The sequence below is a fragment of the Megascapheus bottae genome, chromosome 10, assembly GCF_031878675.1.
Source record: "Megascapheus bottae isolate mThoBot1 chromosome 10, mThoBot2.hap1, whole genome shotgun sequence".
In the NCBI taxonomy this organism is placed as follows: domain Eukaryota; kingdom Metazoa; phylum Chordata; class Mammalia; order Rodentia; family Geomyidae; genus Megascapheus; species Megascapheus bottae.
Window position 1 is genome coordinate 37513066 of NC_143518.1, and position 7683 is coordinate 37520748.

Genomic DNA, 7683 nt, shown 5'->3' on the forward strand with positions numbered 1-7683 from the left:
TGAAGGCATTGAAGTCAGGATATCCAAATAGAAAGGCTTCCATGGTTAAGCTCCGCAGAAAAAAAGGAGGTTCTGGCAACACTTCTAAATATCCGGGGTGGGGGTGGAATGGGGCTGCCAACTGAATGTTCCACTTTTGGAGAGGATCTCACATCTGGGAGCAGGCTCTTCCTGTCCCTGGGCTCAAGGCTGAGGATTTGGAAAGAAGAAAGGCTGAAATCTCAGCCTGAGAGTCCCCATCAACCTCCCATCCTCTGGCCAAGGAGGGTGAATGCAAGGCCTGCAGTGGCCAAATTGTCCATCAGACCCCCCCAACCTCTCTCTCTCTCTCTCTCTCTCTCTCTCTCTCTCTCTCTCTCTCTCTCTCTCTCTCTCTCTCTCTCTCTCCCTCTCTCTCTCTCTCTCTCTCTCTCTTAGACTGTCCTGGCATACAGACCCTGGTTTATACACACCCCTGCCCTCAAGGTCCAGGGCCTGTCTCTCCTACCCCACCCTCCTGGCACCCCAAGGCTCCTGTACCCACTGCTAACAAGGCCCTGTCTGACCCCATCAAGCTACCAGGCCTGGAGCCAGTGCATTGGCATCCAGGCAAGCAAGACCCACTCGCTTCCCCTCTAGTAGGAACAGAGGCACCCTGTTCCTCCCAGGCCCTTGGGCACATCCATTAGGGGAAGGCCAAGGACAGAGGCTGAGCCTTGAAATGTCTCCTTGTGCCTTCTGCCCTCCTGCCCCTACCTAGGTCCTGTGCTCCCCCGAAGAGTTATCTAAACCCTTGCTGCCAATAATCACAAACAAGGAGGGTATAAGTTAGGCAGAAGTAAGGACTTTCCTAAAGGTAAAATGTCATGGGTGGTTTGGTCTCTTTGGAAGTAATAATCTGTGAATGCAGCAAGAGAAATGAGGACTGGACAGTGACAAGGGATCTTCTGGGTTGTGAGACTATAAATGATTATGTGCACCGGGCGCCTGTGGCGCAGGCCTGTAATCCTAGCTACTCAGGAGGCTGAGATTTGAGGCTCTCAGTTCAAAGCCAGCCCAGGCACTACAAAGCCTGGAGACTCCTATCTGCAATTAATCATTAGAAAATGGGAAGTGGGGCTGTGACTCAAGGGTAGGGCAGTAGCCTTGAGCTGAAGAACTCAGGGACAGCACCCAGACCCAGAGTTCAAGCCCCATGACCAACTAACTAACTAAATAAATAAATGATTATATACTTGTTTTTCATGCCATTGCTAGTGCTTGAACTCTGGGCCTGGGCACTATTACAGGGATAAGTCACCAATGCTCAGCTGTTCTTTCTTAATGGTAATTTACTGAGTACCTGCTATGCCTTACGCATCATGAAGGACTTGAGTTAAGGGAGTGCAGAGCAGGGGACCTGCCCTGACCTAGGCTGGAGGAGTTTGGGAGGGGGCAGCCAGGACAAGCTCCTCTGAGGACCTGAAGGATGAGCAGGAGTGGCCAGTGCAGGAAGGCAGAAGGAAGAGGGGGTAGGGGAGCCAGGAGAAAAAGCCAGCAAGTGCAAGATCCTGAGGCCAAAAGAGAGCCTGGGCATTCGGAGAACAGAAAGAAAGCAATGTGGCTGGAGGGTGAGAATAAGGAAGGAAATCCCAAAAGAGGCTGAAGAGTGACAACAAACAGGCCTTACCTGGAAGCCAGGGAGCCAGGGAACGTGTACTATTTCCTAAGAGAAATGGGGATTCTCCATGGGGAGCAGGAGGAAGGCCACCCAGACGCCACCCCAGTGGTCCTGCACAGGACAAGGAAGCAGTGGGGTGGAGTGGGGATGGAGAGATGTGGAGGGAAGCTGCTGTCAGGATTGGTGAGCCACTGTGTGAGGTGGAGGGGGCAGAGGGCAGCAGGGATTCCCAGGGTTTTGCCTGGACATGGCTGTGCTTTTTTCTGAGGGGAAGAATCCAGTAGGATATTGTGACTTCCAGGAGCAGTACCTTGCCTGAGGCCAGGTCCTCAGGGACCTCGAGAGAGATCAGATTGGAAATAAAAGAGCCAGGGGCCAGAAGAGAGCATGTAGAATGAGACCCCAGGGACTCCCAAATGTGAAGACCATAAGAAGTGCCAAGGAGTAGGAAAAGTGGCCAAAGAGGAGGAGACCTGAGGACTGTGAAGGTTTCAACAGCATCTATTGATGTAGAACTTCAGGAAAACAATTTTTTTTTTTTTTTTTTTTTTTGCCAGTCCTGGACTTGGGCTTTCTCAGGGCTAGAGCTCTACCACTTGAGCCTCAGCACCACTTCCGGCTTTTTTCTAGGTATGTGGTACGGAGAAATCGAACCCAGGTCTTCATGCATGCTAGGCAAGCACTCTACCACTAGGCCAAACTCCCGGCCAAACAAAGATTTTTGTTCCCCTCATTGCCCAGAGCACCTCCTGATGAATGCCTGAGCGGATAGCATTGGTTCAGGAAACACTTATGAATGAATGAAGGACCAGACCACTAGACACACTTATGAGGGTGGAGTCCCTAGGGGAGGGACTGTAGAGGAAGCAAAAGGGACAGCAAACCTCCTCTGCCCCCCCCCCAACAAACACACAGCGGGAGGACAAGTGGGAGGCTATTCTGGGGCCTCCTCTGAGTAAATATAGCCTTTGAGTGGGGTGGGGGCAGGGTGGGGGGCCGGAGGTGGCTTCCTCGGTTTGTTTGGGGCTTTTCCTTATAAGGCTGTGCAAGCTGAGGCGCCTGGGATGGTGAGGTCAGGGGCTATGGCTCCATTCAGCCTGGCCTGACGCTGTCCCCATAGCTGTTGCTGTTGCCAGAGTCTCAAAGGAAATCAAAGCTAAGACTTGGATTCCAGCCAAGGGCACTCAGAGGGTGGCTTCTGAAAGAGCTCCCTCCCTCCCCTCCGCCTTCCTGTTTGTGGCCAAAGGGGAGAGGGCATGCTACCCAGGGTGGGGGCAGATGGTGGCCTAGGCCCCTCACTTCCTGGAGGGTCTTGGTTTTCTATCTGTACCAGAATGGTTAGACTGGATCATTCTGAGGCTCTGGAGAGCTGTCACCCGTGGTCTAACTTCTCTGTCCTGTTGTAGAATCTGCTACTTTTGCTCTGGCCTCTGGATCAAAGAATCTGGGCTTACAGGGATTCTGCCCCCTCTGCACCCCACAGTCACTACCTCAGTCTCTCCTAGGGAACAAACTGCTGCCAGTTGACCCTGTGGTGTCACAGCTGCTGTCAGCAATGCCATCCTCCTCGGGCAGGGATGGAAGAATGTGATTTAATTTCAGCTGGAATGTGCCCTTTGGGACTGCCCATGGAAGAGGAGGGAGTGGAAACCAAGCCAACCGGAGCCTAGGAAACCTGAGAAGACAAGGGGCTTGGAGAGAGGCCCTGAATCTCTCCTAGAGCCCCACCCTCACCCTATAGGGGAGGGCAAAGTTCAAGGTAGGCCCTTGAGCAAGATGGATGGTTGTTAAACTTGAGGGTCTTCCTGAAGACAGGACCCAGAGATCCATTCCTGAGCCCACAGACCCATCTTGGGAAGACAAGATGAGAAGGACAAGCAGCCAGACCCTGGATGGATGGTTAGCCTCAAGACATCTAAGGGACAGAGTAGCATGGGAAAGGGTGGGGGGTGCAGAGGAGGCAGAGAAGGTGGCTCTTTTGTTTCCTCTCATGATCCTGGGATCCCCATCCGTTCCCTTCACCTTATAGGTCTCTGTCCCAGTCTTTCTAACGCAGTATCCCGGACTTCAGGAGACACTGGCCTTTCCTCCAACCTGTCAGCCTCTTCCTTCCAACCCCTTCCCCAAGCCAGGACCTGCTGCCCAAAGAAGTTGCAGTGTGGCTGTCCCCTTGTCTTCTAACTGATCTTTTTGTTTTGTACCAGAACTGGGGCTTGAACTCAGAGCCTGAGCACTGTCTCTTAGCTTTTTCTCTCAAGGAAAGCACCTGAGCACTCTACACTGCCACAGCTCCACTGACTTTGCTGGTTAATTCTCACAGACTTTCCTGCCTGGTCTGGCTTTGAACTTTGGTCCTCAGATTTCAGCCTCCTGAGTACTGAGGATTACAGGTATGAACCACAGACTCCCAGCTTCTCACCGCTGTCCTTGATGCTCTACACTGAAAGGAAGACCCCAGTTCCCCGAGTCTCCAATCCTAGAGCCTTCTCCCCTGGCCTCAGCCTTCTCCCCTTCTAGACATAAACTCCCCTCCTTGGCCCAACCCTCCCCCCTTACTAGCACAGCCACAGCACTCAGCTGTGGCTCCAGAAATAAACCAAGGCAGGTGCCAAGAGGCCTCTGTCGAGGAACCCCCCCTCTACAGCTGTAGACTCAGCTGCTGGCAGCCAAGCCAGCGCCCCTCGGCCCCAGGAAGGGGGAGGCTCCTTGGGAGACTAAATTCTCTTAGACTCCATCTCCTGAGTAAGGAGAGACACTTTTCACTATGAGCCTGACACCACTCAGGGACCTAACCCTCCCTCCTGTCTCTGCTATGCTCCTCTTTTTCCCTGCTATTTTCCCCTCCTGTCTGGCCCTTTCCCAACTCTTAAGTCCCTAGGTCTCTCCAGGGTTACTTCCTGTTTGAGACACATCATTGACAAGGGAATTATGTCAGAGAAAACTTCCGATGGTATATCCCTTGCCAGTGACACTCTGAGTCTTTACATGCTACTTGGGGTCTGTAGAACATGGGCCAGGGGGGCTGTGGGCTGCCCCCCTTAAATATTTCATTCCTAAGTGGTCAACAGCCTTTCTTCTGTTGACAATCCTCTAAATACTGAGGAAGAACCTTCTAGATAAACACAGCAGCACAGGTCCACCCACTCAGTGGGATTCATTTCCTCCATCTTCTCTTCCTCCTCCCCAGCCTGCTTCTCTTCTTTTCCCCCCATTTTCCCTCCTGCTCTATTTCTGCATCTTTCAGTACTTCATGTGTAGGAAGAAACAGGCCTAAGGAAAACCAGACCTGGTGGCAGGGTGCATGTGTGTGTGCGTGGGGGGGGAACCTCCAGTCTGGGGAAGAGAGAAATGGATGGAGGAGTGGGCACCTGGTCCTCACTTGGGCAGAGATCTGACTGCAGACCCCTAGGGAAAGCCCCCTACCCACAAGGGTCTGCCAGGCTGTGCATTTTTGGAAGTCTTTGGGAGCTGCTGTGTCATGGACAGCCAGGACAATGGGGTCCTTTCTCTCCTTGTGCAAGAGACAGGCCCACAGACAGGGCCTCCAGGCTGAGACAAAGGCTCCAGTGAGGCCAAGCAGTGCTGTGGGAGGCAGAGATGAGGGGTGGGGAGGGGGAAGTGGTATGGATCCAAGCAGCCTGGAGCGAAGTGGGGACCTGGTGGGAGTCTCTGGAAGGCAATCTCAACAGCTTCCAGGCCCCTAGACATAGCTCAAGCACCCATCTCATACCCCTAGGCTGGCTCTTCTCTCTCCACAAACATCCCCTGCAACTCCCTTCATCCACTAGAATAGCATACTGCAGGGAACAGCACTCCAGACATTTGAGAAGACTGAGAACTCAACCTCATACCTAAGGCCTGGTCAGAGAGGACAATGGTCAGTTCTGTGCTGTATTCTAGGGGCTCAGGTGAGACCCCAACTCCATCTCCCCAGAGACGTGGTTGATTCTCCATAAGGGACTGAGCCACCTTCCTCAGGGTCTGTCTGTCTCTTTCTCTCCACTTGGCACCCCCCCCCACACACACATACAAACACACACAGCCCTGGGCCAGGGCTTGTATTCTGCAGGTGCTGCTGAGTCATCCTGGACCAGACCCCCTTTCCCCAGGAAGCCCAACAAAGCCAGGAGAAGGCTTCCGTTTCTGGCTTGGCCAGAGCTGCCCAGCAGGTGTGGAGAGGGGAGATTCTAGTTCCAGCTCCTGCCCCACCCCCATCTACCTTTGAGAGTTTTTTCCACCACAGATCGGAGAACTTGAGCCCAAAGTGAGGTAGACTTGACCTGGGGCTGGAACACTACCAAGAAGTTTCTGAGATGTTTCACCTTCTCTTTAAACAGCAATAAGATCCCCAAGGCAGACACGACCCCCTCTTTCTCTTCAGTCTTTTTCTTCAGGCCCCACCTCCAAAGGCTCAGTTTCTTCTTGCGCTCACAGATCTAGCTCAATGCTCTGATATTCATAAAAATGTAAGATAAACTGGGGTTCTACCCTGGTCCCAGCATAGCCTCTTTCCTGTACCCCATTAGGAACAAGCTCCCACCCCCTGGTCATGCTAGACAGCTGTGTCAGGAAGACACAGGTGGAAAGGGCGGAGGTGGTGGTTGAGAGACGGGAATCTGAGTGGTCAACTATTTAGGATTAGCTACGGAGGGAAACTCCTGGGCAGGGGTGGACTGAAAGCACGCCCCAGCTCTTCTCCCGTGGCACCTGTCCTGAACCTGCCCCTGTCAGTCCTGCCATGCTGTCTCTCCAATTCTCTATTGCTCAGGGCTCTGTATCTCTGAATCTATTTCCTTCTTGGTTTTCTCAGGTTTTATGAGTTTGGAGAAGGGGGAAGGAGTAAGAATTGTCTATGTGGACAAACACAATGTAGCAGGCACAAACAGGAAGAGTACATGTGGCAGTGTGCACATGTGCACAGTCTCAGAATGTGAGGCTCAGTGTGTGAGGGTCTGCAACAATGACTCAGTCCCAGCCCTGATGGGAGGACAGGCCACAACCCAATACATAGTTTTGCGCACTATGATGGGCACAAAAGAACTGCGTGCGCCACACACACACACACAGAGTCATTTTCTCTCCAGTTCTGAATGACCTCATCCTCTCTAACCTCCGCTGACTCACAGCTCTCCCTCCCCCCACCACCCACCCCGCCCAGCCCATCCTGGCCGGAAGTCCTATCCCCCCCCAACTCTTTACCCTTTAACTACCCAGGTTCCCCGCCCTAGATGCAACAGAAAGACCACGGCGCCCCCTGGGGGCCTGCTGGGGCTGCACCCTTACACATGCACACACGGTCCTCTCAGAGCCACATGCCTGTGTCCCCAGCGCCCTCTGCTGACCACAGTCTATGAGATCCACAGGTTCTTACCCCGGGTCCAGCCCTCCACAGGGCTGGGGACTCCTCTCTGCCGTTACTTACCTACCTTCTCTACTTCTCTACTTACTTACCTTCTCTACTTCCAGCGTACTCCATGTAGGCCTTCCTGCCAGCAAGACCTCAGGTCTGTGCAGAGCCCCCGGTTCTTCCCTTCACCCTCACAACCTTTCTACTGAAGGATCCCTCAGATGTTCAGAAGAGGAACACCAAAGTGCCTCCCCCCCTATTCTCTCTCCGACCTAGGCCTCTCACTCCCCAGACTGAACTGTAATTGGGCCTGACTCTTGGACACCACATGGCCTTCCAAATATTCAGATGCTGTTCCCGTCTCTGAAGGAGTTCCTTCCTTCCCCGAGTATTTACCAGGCTTTTCTCTGCCAAGCACTGTTTTATCCACTGACATCTTGGGGACTTCTTTGACCTTGGAAACTAATAGATATATTAGATATACATGTATGAGATCTGTCTGTCTGTGTCTGTCTGTCTGTCTGTCTCTCTCTCTCTCTCTCTCTCTCTCTCTCTCTCACACACACACACACACACACACACACACACACACACACCCCAAGTTTGTTTGGGCCCACTTTATTTCTGGCTGGTTTTACTGGCACATCATCCTGCAAACACCAGTGCCCCCTAGAGACACTGGATGGATGGATGGATG